This window comes from Chelonia mydas, chromosome 3 (assembly GCF_015237465.2).
Source record: "Chelonia mydas isolate rCheMyd1 chromosome 3, rCheMyd1.pri.v2, whole genome shotgun sequence".
NCBI lineage: Eukaryota > Metazoa > Chordata > Testudines > Cheloniidae > Chelonia > Chelonia mydas.
Window position 1 is genome coordinate 147,226,632 of NC_057851.1, and position 15,334 is coordinate 147,241,965.

The 15,334-nt window shown below is 46.3% G+C and overlaps 1 protein-coding gene across 9 annotated transcripts in view; it reads left to right on the forward strand.

Moving 5' to 3' along the window:
- DAAM2 (dishevelled associated activator of morphogenesis 2) overlaps window positions 1-15,334 on the forward strand; it is a 240,039-nt gene that overhangs the window by 51,526 nt on the left and 173,179 nt on the right. Inside the window, exon 1 of one of the 9 annotated variants that reach the window (XM_037895549.2) lies at window positions 6,104-6,457. The exons of the other annotated variants lie outside the window; for them this stretch is intronic. The gene's annotated coding sequence lies outside the window, so the exon portion shown is untranslated. Of the gene's footprint in view, window positions 1-6,103; window positions 6,458-15,334 lie in introns of those variants that run through there. 9 annotated transcript variants of the gene reach the window in all.

The following is a 15,334-nucleotide window of genomic DNA, read 5'->3' on the forward strand; positions in this document are numbered from 1 at the left end:
TCACTTTATCTGACAGAAGTGAGGTGGTTAGGCTGGGGCAGTGCTCAGTGATGATGGAGTAAGGGGTGGTGGGGCGACTTTCTATTGCCAAAGCTATGGCCAGTCTTCAAATGACTGAGTGGCTGCTTTGTGCTCTCCTCATAGTTTTAGGTGTTCTGGAGAAATGGGCTGTTGAACTTGTCTCAAACCCAGAATGTTTGAGACTCCAGCATCTGGATCATCAGCATTTAAACATAGAGGATTTAAGGTGTGAATAGAGAAACTGGGAACAGCAGCAGTTATCTAGGATCTTATCAGTTATTGTAGCATCACTTTTGATATGACATGATTATGCTTCTAGCTATGCCACCCTACTAGAGTCACTAGCTGAGCGTTTGTGCGATGCTTATATAGGATAGCTAGCAAGCTTAAAAATTTGCTCTTGCAAGTGTTGGAATAAAATACAGACAAAGGAGCTGAATGCTGCTCTCATTTACACCTATATAATCCCAATGGAATCAAATGCAACTTTCATTTACACAAGATCCCACAGTATTTTTCACAAGCAGATGGGCACTGCTGTGGTGTCTCAGGTACACTGATGTTAATGGACAGGATTTGTTCCAAGTTCTACCCATTCAGGCAATGCATGTTCACTAGACATGCCTGTATCCCTACCTGTGGGTCATCACACCAATACAGCTCTTCCACCAGATGGCTGAGTGATTTCTCCCCCCCATCCCCCCGCAAAATCTCAATCCGTGAAATGAGTTAAAGAATGTTAACAGTGGAGGCCTATTGGATAGCTGTGAGAGATGCTGCAATCTCGCATGTGAAGAATAAACCAAGAGGCTTGCAGAGATGCAACCCATGTGCTCTGTGACAAAACAGGAGAATTATGTTATAGCCCTTGCTTTCCTGAATGAGGAGAATCCAAGGGCAGGATTCACTTTTCAAATTCCACATGCCTTATCTGCTCTTGTCTGTTTTACATTCCTGTAGTGGCTTTCATCTTCATGATGCTAAAAGCGCTCCACAAAGGAGATTTGAATAGAAATCTTTTGGTCTACCATTGATCTGCAGCTGCCTGTAGGATAGAAAGTAGGAGGTGTTTGAAAGCACACAGATGCAGTACACAGCTGTTTGGGGCAGAAAGATACAGTATCCAGTTGAAATGGCAGGAGGAATTTTGGTACAGCAGAATGTGCCCATGCCATAATTTGGCCAGAACACCACGAAAGGGGCAGTGGGTCTTTTGCAACAGACATGTTCTTGGCTCAGAATCAGTTCAAATCTAGCCAAGTTTGGTACTGATCAAAAGTCGTCATGGTTTGATGGCTGGTCAGTGGGTCTGTGTAAAATGAGTGTGGTGTTTCTCAATCCAGTTCTCATTGGACAAATGGTAGCATCACACTAACACCCATCATAGTTAGTCTCAGCAGAGGCTGAGCATTGGATGGTCTGGGGTGGTGCCCTGGCAAAAGGGCTACGGCCCCCTGGTAGGTGTGTGTGTGAGAAAGGTGATGTAACTTGCACTCCTGTTGGCCACAAGGAACCTTTTCCTGTGGGTAAACAGAGGATTTCTGTCTCCAGGGTTGTCAATATGGCCCCTTTTGCCAGCACTAACTCCATTTAGATGAAATGCACAACACACAAGTGGGTCAAAACCTGGCTTGTTGTGATGCTGAGTCCTACCTGGGCAATGCTGCCACTGCAGCACTTGCTGGCATCTGAGATGCTCCTCAAAGTAGCTGACTTGGGAATCTATTAATCTATTTAGAAAGGGGTCTTGGCAGCCCATTGCCTGCTTTTCTGTATGACACGCAGGTCCCGATTTATAACTGCAATAATGAACTCCAGGGCATGCTCCGTTGTTCGGTAATCTCGCTTCTCAGTCTGTCGACAGCGCAACGCCAGAATGTGTGATTCTAGCACAATAATACAGGCTGTTTGTTCCTTGCTGCTCCCTTCCTCTTCAGCTCACATGGTGCAGATGAAGGAAGGTGCCGGGGGAGAGAGGAACAGCTCTTTTGAGTTACTGTGCTACTCCATATATAATGTACCACTGTTATTTCAATGAACAGTGTGACTTGAAAGCTTGGGAGTTGGGGGGGGGTATCCTCTGCAAAGCTCAGTCCGGGTATGGTAACTTGAGTTCAGTTTCCTGGCAGCAAGTCTTAATCCTGAATCCTGCTGGTTGGCTAAATTTGCTAAAGTAGCTGGTGGGAGGTATGTTAGCACCAGGATCCCTTTTGAAAAGTGCATGTTAGTGGTGAGAGAGATAGGCCTTGTTGTTAGTAGTGGTCATTCTGAGGTGGAATTGCTCAGGTATGTAATTAATTTCAGCTCTAATTGTTGGGACTTCTGCTGAAATTGGCCTCACTTTCCTCTTTAGCTAGCCCCACATATCTTCTGAGGCCCTGCATCATGGTGATCTTTTTTGTGGCCAAGGAGAGTTTGGACATGTCTCCCCTGACAACTTGTCAACAGTGCTCAGAGTGTGTGTTGGATCACAGTTCCAGTTCTTGCCCTCCTTCCCACCCCCCAGCTGGGAAGCTCAAGACCTGACCTCAGATCATCCAGGTGACAGCACAGTGTGGAGCCACCAGGCTGGCCACCCTGCCCTGCTGAGTGAATCTGAGGTAAGAGATTAACTAATCTCTGAGCCCCTTTTCTCCTTGGGAAAATGCCTGGAGGCTGGGCTGTTCCCTAGTGATTCTGCTTTTAGGAGTCAGGAGAATTGTGTTCTCTTCTTGGTTGTGCTGCTGACTTGCTGTTTGAACTTGGACAAGTCATTGAATTGCTCTGTGCCACTTTCTTTAAATGGATCGAATAATGTTGATTGTTTTACTGAGCATTTGCCATGTGCTCAGCCATAGAGGTAGACAGCCTTCCCCAAAGGACCTTACATCCTAAAATCTCTACACTGTGGACATAGAAGCCGAGATTTGTAGTATCGCTTTTTGCAAAGTATGCATGCAGAATTTGCATGTACAATATGTGCACTCACAAGAATTGAGTGGAAAGGACCAGTCTCTGGTGATTTGCAGTGTAGCTAGCCCTAGTTGTACATAGAATCACAATAATAGTGAGTACAAGCTATGCACCTGAACACTTCTAAAAATCCAACTGCCCTGGATAGCCCAGAAGACTGGCTGTCTCAAAAGATAATCTACCTTTAAGTGATGTTTCTAAAGCACTTTGATCCATGAAGGACACATGTTTTAGGGCTAGTTTTGATATGATAAAAGTAATGGAAAAAAAAATCAAGTCCATAGCTTGCTGTTTTGATACCACCTTACTGGGAATTGTGAATGCAGGCAGCACAAAATACTCTCCTGGCAGCTGTGCTGCAGTTATTTTGAGTGGCTCCAAACAGAGGGGAATATCTTTTGTGGTGGTTTTCTCCAAAGAGAGAATTCTGCTGAAATGTCTTTTTTTTTTTTTTTTTTTTTTTTTTTTTTCTCTTTGGTGGATGCAGAAAGGAAGCCTGTGTTTGAGGCCCCAGTTTTGTACATCTGTTGGATCAGTTTAGGCCAATTTCCCCCCCCCCCCCACCTTCCATTAGCAAACTAGATATAAAACAGAAGCCATTGGATAAATAGGAAAAATGTGTAGCAGAGGAAGCCCTTGTGATTAGGGAGCTGTGAACCAGTTATTTCATGTCCGGCTTTCAGTGTATTTATAAAAATGATGCTATTCAGTGACACTTTGAATGACTATAAATGGCATCTGCTCCATTGCTGCTTTCTCACAGAAGTGAACTTGCTCTGTATTTTTAACATAGGCCCATTGATTTCTCCACAGCTCCCCCCCCCCCCCCCCCAAGTTAATATGGTATTTTTGAAAAGCTCTCTAGAGGAAACCGCTCCAGAGACAGGTACAGCATGGGCAGCGGCTTCCCCCCACTCTGTCCTGCTAATGTGCCTAAGGCTCATCCTGAAGGGGTGAGAGGGCAGTTCAGTCTCTGGCCATTCCGGTGGACAACCGCTGACTGCGATGTTGATTAGTGCCAGCTGTGATGTTTGGTGTGATGTGGCTGCTTGTCCACTAGGATCAGGACGGAGATCCAGCGAACTCATTTTTCATCGATTGCCAACAGCTGTCATGTCGCTACATGCATTTATACAGCCCCTGTCTAGATACTGCAGGAGCGCACATGGTTTAGATCAAGAATAAATAACATCTTCCCAAATAGAGGGAGCAAAGACACCACAATCCCCTCCCCCACCTCCAGCCCTGTGCTTGCTAAATTTAAAGGAAGAGATGGAGAAAATCCAGCCCATGGGCAAAGTGCCAGGGATTCCAGAGCCTGCAGTTAGTGGAAAGCCTTGGACAAAAAGATGAATCTTGTATTGTTGTCTAAATGGGGCCAGGCTTAGGCCTGCATGTATTTCCATAGGCAAGAGAGCACCCTACATGGGCTCTGCTAAGCTCTTTATTGTTTGGGAAGAGAGAGCCAAAGTGTTCTGAGAGTCTCTAGGCAGCATGGTAAGACTGAGACAGTCTCGGAGATAAGAGGGATCTAGGCCACTTAAGAAAAGAGCTGGGCTTTGTGGACAGTAGAAGTGGATAGGCAGTCTGTGTAAAGTGTGGCACACAGATCTCGTGTGTTCCTATTTGTCTGTCCCACTTGGAAGTGGTGAGTAGCATTCCACACTAGCTAAAGTTTCCAGCTGGCCTTCAAGGTTCATCTCAGGTAGTGTGTTTCAGTGAACTAGATACCAAATTGATGGGCACCTTAGATATCCATGACTTTGTCATCTCAAAACTGAATGACTGTAGTGAAGTGGTTCTGAAGCTAGGGGTCAGGACCCCAAAGTGGGTCACAACCCTGTTTTAATTGGATCATCAGGTCTGGCTTAGACTTGCTGGGGCTGAAGCCAAAGCCCGAGCCCCACTGTCTGGGGCTGAAGCCCTTTGGCTTGTGCCCCCCCACAGTGGCAGGGGTTGGGCGGGCTCAGGCTTCAGTCCCCCCTCCTGGCGTCATGTAGTAATTCTTGTTTTCAGAAGGGGGTCATGGTGCAATGAAGTTTGAGAACCCCTGCTGTAGTGACATGTAGCAATGACTTGAAATCGACACCAACCGGGCTGTAATCTAGAGATGAATGTCTCAATATTCCATTCCAAATGCAACAGGCCATGCATTATCCTCTGTCTGCTGATCTCCCGATGAGTTACACTGCACATGTTCTATATTTAAAGCCCCCTTCACCTGAGATGAAAACTACAGTAGGACATTTTGATTTCCCGTTTTATTCAACACCCTCATGGACTAAAACATGCACTCTAACCTGCAAAATCTCAGTTGCCCTCCCAAAGGAACTGGCCCTACTTCTATGATGAGATCACTTGCATCTAGACTGGACCAAACACTAGACAGCACATTGTAAGGAACAATGCTGTGTTGGCCACAGGGAGATGGACTACATTAGCTGGTGGACTTTTTTTCCATTTCTAGCTTCCATGATTCTGAGACCCCCAGTGTGTTCTGGAACATGTCATGTTGGGAGTGTTTAGATGTTGGTAGCCTTCCAGTTTGTGTCTCAAGAGGATCCTTCATAATATTTATATTTGCCTAACTAGAATGAAGAAACTAATTGCTGTCTGTAAAGCATTGGGTAAATGTATAGCTCAAAGTACTGAGTTTTTAATCATAATAACATGGTAGAACATTGCTAATAGGCCCTTTACTAGCCTGCAAATTTTATAACCTACTTAGCTCTCTTGGCAGAGATTTAATAGCAGATGCTGTAGTGGCAGTTCTCTCCATTACTCAGATGTTATTTTAACAAAATATTCTACAATATATTGACTAGTGCATTATGAAGTATTGTCATGAATAACTCATTTTTAATCTCCGCTATACCTTACCTCCAGTGTGGCTGAGAGCAGAATTTAGCCGTCAAGTAGTGTGGTCCAGTTGGGAAAATTGCTCCGCTTGTCCATGCCTTCATTTCCTCATCTGTAAAATGGGGAGACTGGTACTTTTGAAACAATCTGTATAAATTGCTTTGAGATTTATAATTTCCAAAAGAAATAGTCAATTTTGCGCTGCAGTATCCTTGCTCCCTGGTCCTTTTGCTTACTTGCTAACTTGCTGTATTTGATAACTTTGCAACAGGTCCTGCAGTCATTGGTGGGAATTAGCAAGGTTCAATGGTAGAGATGCTTCCACTGTGTTAATTCTCTCACGTGGACTGGCTGACCAGCAGGCACCTCCTGGTGTCCTTGTGAGGTAATGCTGAAACATGAGGAAGGGGAAGGTGCTGAGGAAGGAAGATAAAATAAAAATGAAGACTGTATTTTGTTCAGCATCCTTCATCAAGTCCAGCATGACTGTGTTTGAATCCTACTGATGGAATGTCCTGACATCATGTTTATTTCCACCACAGTCCTGAAATGTAAACAGGACATCTTTTGGATGCTAATCCAAGGGACAGGAAATGACTGGGAATCCTGAACTCTTGGGCCATTGGTAAGACACAAGGAAGTGAACCTGAAGGGAGGGCTGGCACAAAATTCTGCAGTGTGCTGGAGTGTGGATGGAGATGTCTGCGTGTATACCGGGTATGAGGGGTGTGCAGCAGGCAGAGTGATGGTCTAGGGCAATTGCCTCTGGCCAGGTGCACCTCCATAAACAGACACATCCTGCATATGAGCAGAAATCCTGGAAATTGAATGTTTAGCGTGCTCTAAATTCAGCTTATGGGAGATAAGTGGAGAGATCATTAATAAGAATAAATTAACATATACAGAATAAAAAGGCCCTTTAATGAAAAGATGCTATGCTTCCCTATAGGTGGTGCAGAGGGGAGCAAAGTTGGTGATGCACATTGAAAGTGGTGTGCAGCAAGCGCTTAGGCCAGTCCCGATAGGCCCCCGGGACACATGGCTGATTGGAGGTAGCACAGCCCAGGATCAACTGGTCTAGGTGGCCTGCTACAGTAGAAAATCCACCCTGATCTTGGGAGAGAGCCCCAGACAACATGCTCTTGTTAACTTCCAGTCAACAGCTTCTACTACCTCAACAGGAGATTAGGGGCAGCATGGAGCATTGGTGGTAGAATGGCTCTGAGCTGGGAAAAGGAGAGACTGCAGGAATACAAGGGAGCTGGCACTAAGTTCAGAGCATGAGATTCACATTGTAGGAGACAGGACTCCACTTGGGCTCTGCATGGTTGGAAGACTTTTTGGTTCTTCCGAGTGCCAGCTGCTAATCCCTCCTCTGTAGTATCCTTTGTGGTAGAGAAGAGAGGCCTGTTTTGTAATGAATATAAAGGGGATCCTTTATAAAGAATACTAGTTCACCCGCATCTCTAGCTCCCAGACTGGCTGGCTGCTCCCTCATGTCACCACACAAGGTCTTCTAAGTACTGCTTTGGACTCTACAGTCATGGAAGGGACTATATGATGCATACAGAGAGCGAGTTAAATTTTCTGTGCCCTTAACCTTGCCTGTTGTTCTTTTAATAGTAACTTCCCCCCTTCTGTGCATTATATACACAGAAAGGGATGACCTGACTCTGTGTATTGCTGATTTTAAACAAATAATCCAACACTAGTTTCTGATTTCCCATGTAGCACATTGGTCAACATGCACTGGATTGTGCCCCTCTGCAGTGCTGCATGGGTTGGGTTTCCATCCATATCTGAAATTGGAAATTATTACTTAGAATTATTTATTAAAGGTGAAACTGGCCCAGGTTTCTTGTTACCTGCCAAGCCCTGAGAGCTTAGTTGTATTCTTTATATTGCTTCAGGTGTTAGTGATTTCATCCATGCAAGAAAGGCAGAGCCCCAGACTCCTCCTATCTTGGTAGCTAGGAGAGGAGACGCAACTTAAATTTTGAAAACAAAATGTTGTTTAAGGAACCAAATCAGAATGAGAACTTGTTGGGCAGGCTTAAATGACAATTAAAAATGAAGCTACTTGGTTTGCGCCTAAATTTTAAGTTGGGTGGGTAGATATTGAAGGTTTTGATCCTGTGATTGAATCCACTATTGCAAACCACCAAATTGTTAGCCTCTAAGGTGCCACAAGGACTCCTAGTTGTTTTTGCTGATAGACGAACATGGCTACCACTCTGAGACCTCTGATGGTAGAGGGCTCTTCAATCTACACACAGGTATAACAAGATCCAGTGGCTGGAAGTTGAAGCTTGACAAATTCAGACTGGAAATAAGGCCTGTTTTTAACAGTGAAGGTGTATATCTGTGTCTCCTTTTTCATGCCAGCATCCCATCCAGCATGAATTAGCAGAGAATGCTGTGGCTGATTGCTTAACTAGAAGAGCACCCAACACCCATGGAAGAGGGTTACTTCTCTTGTCTAAACTGGCGTTTCTCTTATCGCCCACTGTTTCCCTGCTACCAGTGCTGCTCCACCAGCTAGGAGGCGGTTAGGCAACATGGTAAAACTCCGGAGCCCTCTACTAGTATTTCCACCATTTTCAGCACCAATGGTGGGACTGCAAAGGTGAGAAATTGCTGGTGTAGATAAGAGAGAGACTAGTTAGTCACTTAGAACCGGTTTTTTCAAGTGCTCATACCCATCACTAGAGCTGGCTGAAATTTTTCATTTATAATTTTTCAATCAAAAATGGCCTCTTTCCAAATCTGGGAACATTTACAGAAAGCTTCCAGTTTCCAAAGTCTCTTCTGCTGTTTCATAAAATCTAGAAACTTCAAATTTTTGAGGCTTGTGTTCCCCTCCCCCACCTCCCAAATGAGGTAAAATGAATGATGCGCAGAGTGGATTTTTCCCACTTTCTTTTTCTTTTTGTCCCTCTGAAGCTTTCTGTTGCATTCATTGGCACAATGGAAAAAAGCAGTAGAAAGGGGGAAATTAATTTATCTCCAGAAATGCACAAAGCTTCCTGTTTCAGAACAAAAATATACTTTGGAACTTTTCTGCAAGTGAGTGAGAGAGAGTGTGTATGTGTGTAAATTACTGTTTCTACCCACCATGCTCAGCTCTTCTGAAAAATCTGTTCCTTGCTTTGGTTCCTTGATGGGAGCTGGAATTTTGTGAAAACTTGAGTGCCTAGATGTTTAGAGTCAGAATTTCCAAACATGTCGTCTGTAGGTTGTAGAGTATGTGAGCCTGCATTTGTAAGGTGGCAGTAGGGAGGGTAGGTGGCGGAACTGACCAATAAGATAAATTTCAACTAGGATTTTTTAAATCCATTTTCATACATAGTAATATGATCTGTTTGTGTCATGTGATTGGACACAATGCATATAATTGATAAGCATGTTCCCCTGAATTAGGCCCCACTTTGCAAGAATTCCCTGAAGGGCCAAGCATAGTGCACAGGGTACAAACTACCCCTTACACCACTTACCCATCTAAAAAGTGCCTGATTTGGATCTGATGTATGTTGGACCAAATCTTTTTCTTTGCGGAGACCTAACTCTATTTGGCCATGAGAGCTCTGACCTGGAGTGTGCAGGCTCAGCTTCTGCATACCAGCAGCCTGACCCTGAGATAATACCTAATTTCACTGGGGTGAAACTTGTGCACAGCACCTCCTAGGAACAGCCCAGATGGGAAATGCTCTGACAAACTCCAGTGCGCTAGCAGCATAGTAGGGCCTGGTCTGAGAGGAGAGACCGCTGTGGCCCTCCATGGCATGCCCTGACAAAGCCCATACCCCTACTGGGGACATCCCACTTGTTTGGGAGTGGGATCACCTAATATGGTGGTTTTTTCCTGCCTTTAGCTGTTAAGACTCTATGAAAATCCAGTTCTATAGACTGGAAGCATGGATGCTGATTTTTTGAAACACTTGAAAGGTAGAGCTCTCCCCAGAGACTCCATCCTAGGTTTTTTCTAGAGGTTGCGCAAGGGAGAGTAGGTGAACGATGTGTCAGTGCTGTGCTGGGTGTCCAGCCAGTAAGAGTGGCCTCAGTCGAGTGGAGAGCATATTTGATTCCAAGCTCCCACTGACCTGGGAGCAACCTTATCTGCAGCATTGAAGTGGGCGTTAATAGAGCCTCCCTCAGGTCTGATTTAGAGGTAGGGGCTGTGGGTTTCCTTTGTGTTGAGGTGCTTTGTGGGGGAGTCACCAGGGAGGAGGCTGAGACTGAAAAGAAGAGGGGAAAGGAGAGTATGAGAGGGAAGATCAGTTTCTCATTACTGGAAAATTGGCACTTGTTGGTGTTCTGGTCTCTGAAGCCAGGTTTCTGTGGAGACAATCTCCAGTACATGAACTGTCAGATGTTTTGGGAGCTGCATGCTGCCGAGCAGGAAATCGTTTACATTCTTTATCTTCCACATAGCAGGCTCCGGAAAAGCCCTGCCAAACATACTGCTCCCAGACCTCAGGGACCAGGGCTTGAACTCTGGGAAAGGCTGAGGTACCTCCTTCAGCTTCTCACAGGGTTTTGCTCACCAGAATTGCATTCATCTGCTTTCCAAGCATTTGTCCTGAAAAGCTTCCTAAGGGAAAAGATTGGATGACACTTGTTTGGCTCTCGTAGTGCTTCCAAGGCCTCATCCTGTTCCCAGTGACATGGGTGGTTGAGCCACCCATTGACTTAAAGAGGAGCAGGAACAGTGATGAGCAGAAATGGGTCAGAATCAACAGGCTGCATCTGAACCCCCCCCCCCCGCCCCCGAACTTTGGAAGAAATCAGATCTGGATCTGAATCTTGCAGTTTGGGCTCATCTCCAATACCAGTGATCTCGTCTCAGCTAGCAGGACCAATGGGGGTGAATGAATGCTAGACTGTTGAGTGGAGTCCATCTCAAGTGCTGCCTGGCTTATCTGGCATGTCCCCTCACATCTTGTGAGGGAGCATCAGATCTTCGGAACAGGCCAGTGTATTCTGTCACCATCACACCAGAGCTGATTTGGGAACCAGCAGTTGAGAGGTTAAACTTATTGTATTGAGATGCAATAAGACTGGTGTTGCTGTTGCAGAGACACAGCTTTACAAAGACTCCTGGATACTGTATGTTTGGGAGGTGCCGGGGTTGGAAATATTCATATGAATGAGATTAAGGTTTAGTACCCATGAGGTTTCCTTTAACTCTGGAAGGGCTCCTAATGCTGCCAAAGCTGCAGTTTCCCCAGGAGTTTCTAGTGCTCATGTAGTTTAATAACTCGGCTTGAAGGGGGTGGGGCAGCTGCCTGCACCCACTGGGCTGTGTGAGTAACAGCTTGTGCAGTCTAACCTTCTGCAAACAAGAAATTGGAGTTGGTGTGTTGTTGCTTGTAGACATGCTCCCTAAAAATTCCCTGGGCCTACAAGTAGGGAGGCTGGTTTATAAACAGCTCAGTACCGCCACATTTGGACTGGCCTGGGTTTTTTAGGTAAATATTTCAAAAACACCTTTTTAGTGCCTTGATCTTTAGTTCTGCAGCCCCTCCTCCTCCTCCACTGATACAAGTACAGGCCCAAACAGTCACCCCAGCCTATACCCAATCTAGATCTGCACCAAGTAAGCCCCCCTAACCACTCATACATGAACATACACACATGCCTCTCTCTCTATGTTCACATGCTCACAAGCAAGCCAAAGAGACCCCAATACATGCCCACAAGGAAGGCTTGCTCTCTCTGATGGATCCACATGCACATGGATGGGCATATGCACCCCCCTCCATCCAGCTCAGGTACACTGTGCTGTCATTTTCAAGATAAAATGAGCAGTGCTTTATTCACACAACGCCTGAAGAAGCTATCAAAAGAACAGTTAAAAATGGACTTGTCCTTTAAAGTTGTAAACTGTGTAGTTGTCCCAGGAAGGTATTTCATAATGACTACCACTGTGCTAGTGGGACAGATGACTACACACCTCTGACTGTCATAGCCTCTCTTCTCTTGGCTGATCAGACCCACACAGGCTTTTGTCTATACACCCTTCTCTCAATGTGAGATTCCCATTAATGCTGATATTGTGCCCCTCACCCTTGACCTGCAGCGCCGCCCCCCCCCCCCCCCCCCCCCCCCATTATCCCAGCCCTGGAATACAAAAAGTGGGCTAAATTCATCTGATACAGTTTTCTTAGTAGCATTACCCCAGGGATTACTCTGGCCTGATGGCTCTTCCTTGTGGATATCTGCTTCCTCCTTCCGATTTGAATGCATAGCACGTCTTTGACATTCTCTTCTGTAACATAAACATACACACGCGTGTGTGTGTATATACATACACATGAGCACACACATAGCTATAATATACAGAAATTCAAAACATTCCACTGCACAGACTTCTACCCCATGGGACAGAATGAGAGAACAAACACATGGCAGATGTTAGTGGTGTTGCTTAATGCACTACAAGAAGGCTCTCTGACACCACAGTGATGAGCAACATATCCGAGCCTTTTTGGAATAGACACTTAGTGCCATGCACAGGGCATGTTTCGTTTCCCTCCCCCACCCTATACCAAATCCAGCCTTTGTAGACCGGCTGTTTTGCTTGAGGAGGGAGTTGATTTGTGCTGCTTCACACCATCCCATCCTCCTCCTTTCTCTGCCAGCTGCTCAGGATTCATTTGACTTCTGAATGAAGGGTGTGTCCTGGCTAACCTCTCTGCCAGAGGTTCCAAGAATTGGCTCACTGTGGCTTTTGCCTCTTAAAGAGACACTGTAAGTTCCTTTTTATTAAGCCAGGATTTGTTGGGGTTTTCTTGTTGGTTTTTTACCATGCAATGTTTGCAAACCCTTTTTAGATGCTTGCGAAGGAAGCATTGTTCCCTGAGAATTTCCAGGAGGCTGAAGGCAATTTTCTCATCTTTTCTCTTCTCCCCCCCACCCCCCCATTCCCTCCAACCTTTTTTCCCCAAGTATTTTTGTGCCTTAACCTCTAACACTAGCAGAACTAACATGGACACAACTGCTTCTGCCACACAAATGCAGCATTACTAGCAATGGACCCTAGCTGAAAAACTTGGGTTATAACTAAAACTTCACTAGAGGAGGAATGTAGGAGTATGAGAGTGGGAATGGGGCCAGAGCTGCATGAAACTTGGCTCCAAATATACTGAGAGCACCATAAAGGGTAGATGTATGTTCGGAGCCTGACAGCCTGAAGAGAGACTTGCGCTAGCTCAGCTTGAGCTATGGCCCTAATAATAGCAGTGTGGATGTTGTGGCTTGGGTGGAGAATCAGGCTAGCCAGCTAAGCTCAGACACAGGGTGTCGGGTAGGTTTGAGAGCCCAGGCTGCTGCCCAAGCCTCAGCATCCACACTATTTTTAGTGCACTAGCTCAAACCCCACCGGCAGGAGTCTGTCCACCTGGGCTGTGAGGCTGACGCCCAGCTGCAGTGTAGACATACCCTTATGGGCCTGCTTTCTGTGGGGCTCATGTCTTGCTTCCATTTCAGGTTTGAATGGACAAGAGAAACTGACAAAACAGCTGAATTCACTTAAATGACGGAGTTTCACCAGCACCAGCCTGTGGCCCAGATAACCTGCACCAGGGTTCTCCTCCATCTAGGTTCCACCCCAGATATGAGAGTGTTAAGTCATCTTTGCAGCACTGTACAGATCCCTGCTCTGGATCTGCTGAAGAGAATCTCCCCTGGACTGAGGGGTGCTGTGGACAGGGCAGCTCAGGGGGAGGGATGCACACACATTTTTCTGTGGCCCTCTCTGCCCTGGAGAACCCCATATAGGGGCAGGAGGTAAGAATTGGTTCCCAGAGCCAGCATTCTGGGGGGAAGTCTCGGACCTGTAGCTCCAATGGGACTGTGCTGTCAGGAAGCTGGGGAGAGCCAGAGAGTTGGCATGACAGCACAGGGTCTCAACACAGATTTCCCTGGCTGCCTCTTGTGGGTCCCCCTGAGATCTTCAGGGTTTGGGGCTTGTTCTTCACTCCCCTCCCCCAAAATGATTTTGGTAAATCTCTTCTTGATTTGAGTAGCATTTTCTGCCGCTCCCTGCCCTCTAGCCCTTCCTAGAGTGTGTGCAGGCCCAAGGCAAGAAATCCAGCCCTGCATATTCTTAATGGAGCAGATAGAGGTAGCTGCATTGTGTTGGGGCAGCTAAAAGTTGCCTCTGGCTCCTGAGCAAAGGTGCTGACTTTTTTTGTTTTGCAGGTAGGTGCTCCACGCTGGTTCTTCTCCCTCCCCTGAGACCTCCTCCTGCCTTAAGGGCGGGGAGGGGGAAGAGAGGAGCCAGTGGCAGGGCAGCCTCTCTCAACAGCTGATCAGTGGGGCAACCACTGAAAACCTGCTGGAAGCTTAGGGCCAGCCGCTGAACAGCTGATTGGTGGCAAGCCCCAGGGCCACCAGAGCTGCAGCCCCAGCCAGCCCAGGGGGTGCTGAGCACCCCCTATTTTTTCTCCTATTTGAGCCCCTGAGCACCCACAGACTCGGCACCTATGCCCCTGAGCCTTTTTGCTGTTGGTTTTGTCTTGAGGGGGCGTAAGGAACGGCAGGTTTCCCTCTGGCAATGGGGTGGGAGGGGGAAGAGTCTGATCTTTTGTTTTAAGGAGGGGAAGCAAAGTGGGGTTGAGTGTTTTATTGTTTGTAAATTGGGAGGGCTGGTTTGTGCTTTATAGTCCAGGAAGCCTGCATGAAAGGCTTGCTTGTTTGTCTTTGCCTTTGAACTGCACTGACTTTTTTTCTTTCCCCAGCATGTAAACATTTACAGTGTGGGAGCACCTGTCACTGTAAATCGGGAACTTGCAGCTCACTCAGACAAAGCTGCTAGTTTGGCAGATCTTGCTAGTTTGGGTTTGAGGTTTCTTAAAGGGATGCTGTCAACCTACCTTTAAATGCATATATCTACTCACGGATATTTGTAGCTGATGCCTTGGGAGCTTTGCTGACCAACGGACTCTTCATTTTGCACACAAGCACACTATTTTGTTCTGCTGGCAAGCATGCTAGATTGTGACTGCGGCTATGTTGTAGGATTGCGGCTGTCCAGCTCCTGGAGCAGGTTGGTTGTGGTAGGCTTGCTTGTGACTGGGGCCTGCAGACACTGGTCTGTTTTCGTAGGGTTGCTGATGCATATCAGACTTTGTACCTGGCTTGTCCTTGTAGAGCTGCTTGCAATTACTGGTTTATTTTTGTAGGGCTTGCTTGAGGAGCGCTAGGCTGGTAGCATGGATTTAATTTTCCAGTCCCTGGGGCTTTCTCTTTTTGTGCTGGGGGCAAAATCCATGTCTAGAGTTAGATATAAGGGGGAGAGCGCACGAGAGCTCTTTTTTTTAAAAACTAGATAAATGAGTGATACCCATAGAACACTGACAGACCCCAAAAGATCATGCAGTTAGTGGGGTGAAAATTGCTTCCCAGTTTCCCTTGACATGTTCTTTTCGCTCGCTGAAGGGAGCGCTGCTCAGATAGCACAGCACAAAACATACTTTCCTAGAAGGCTTTGGGGTAGGGA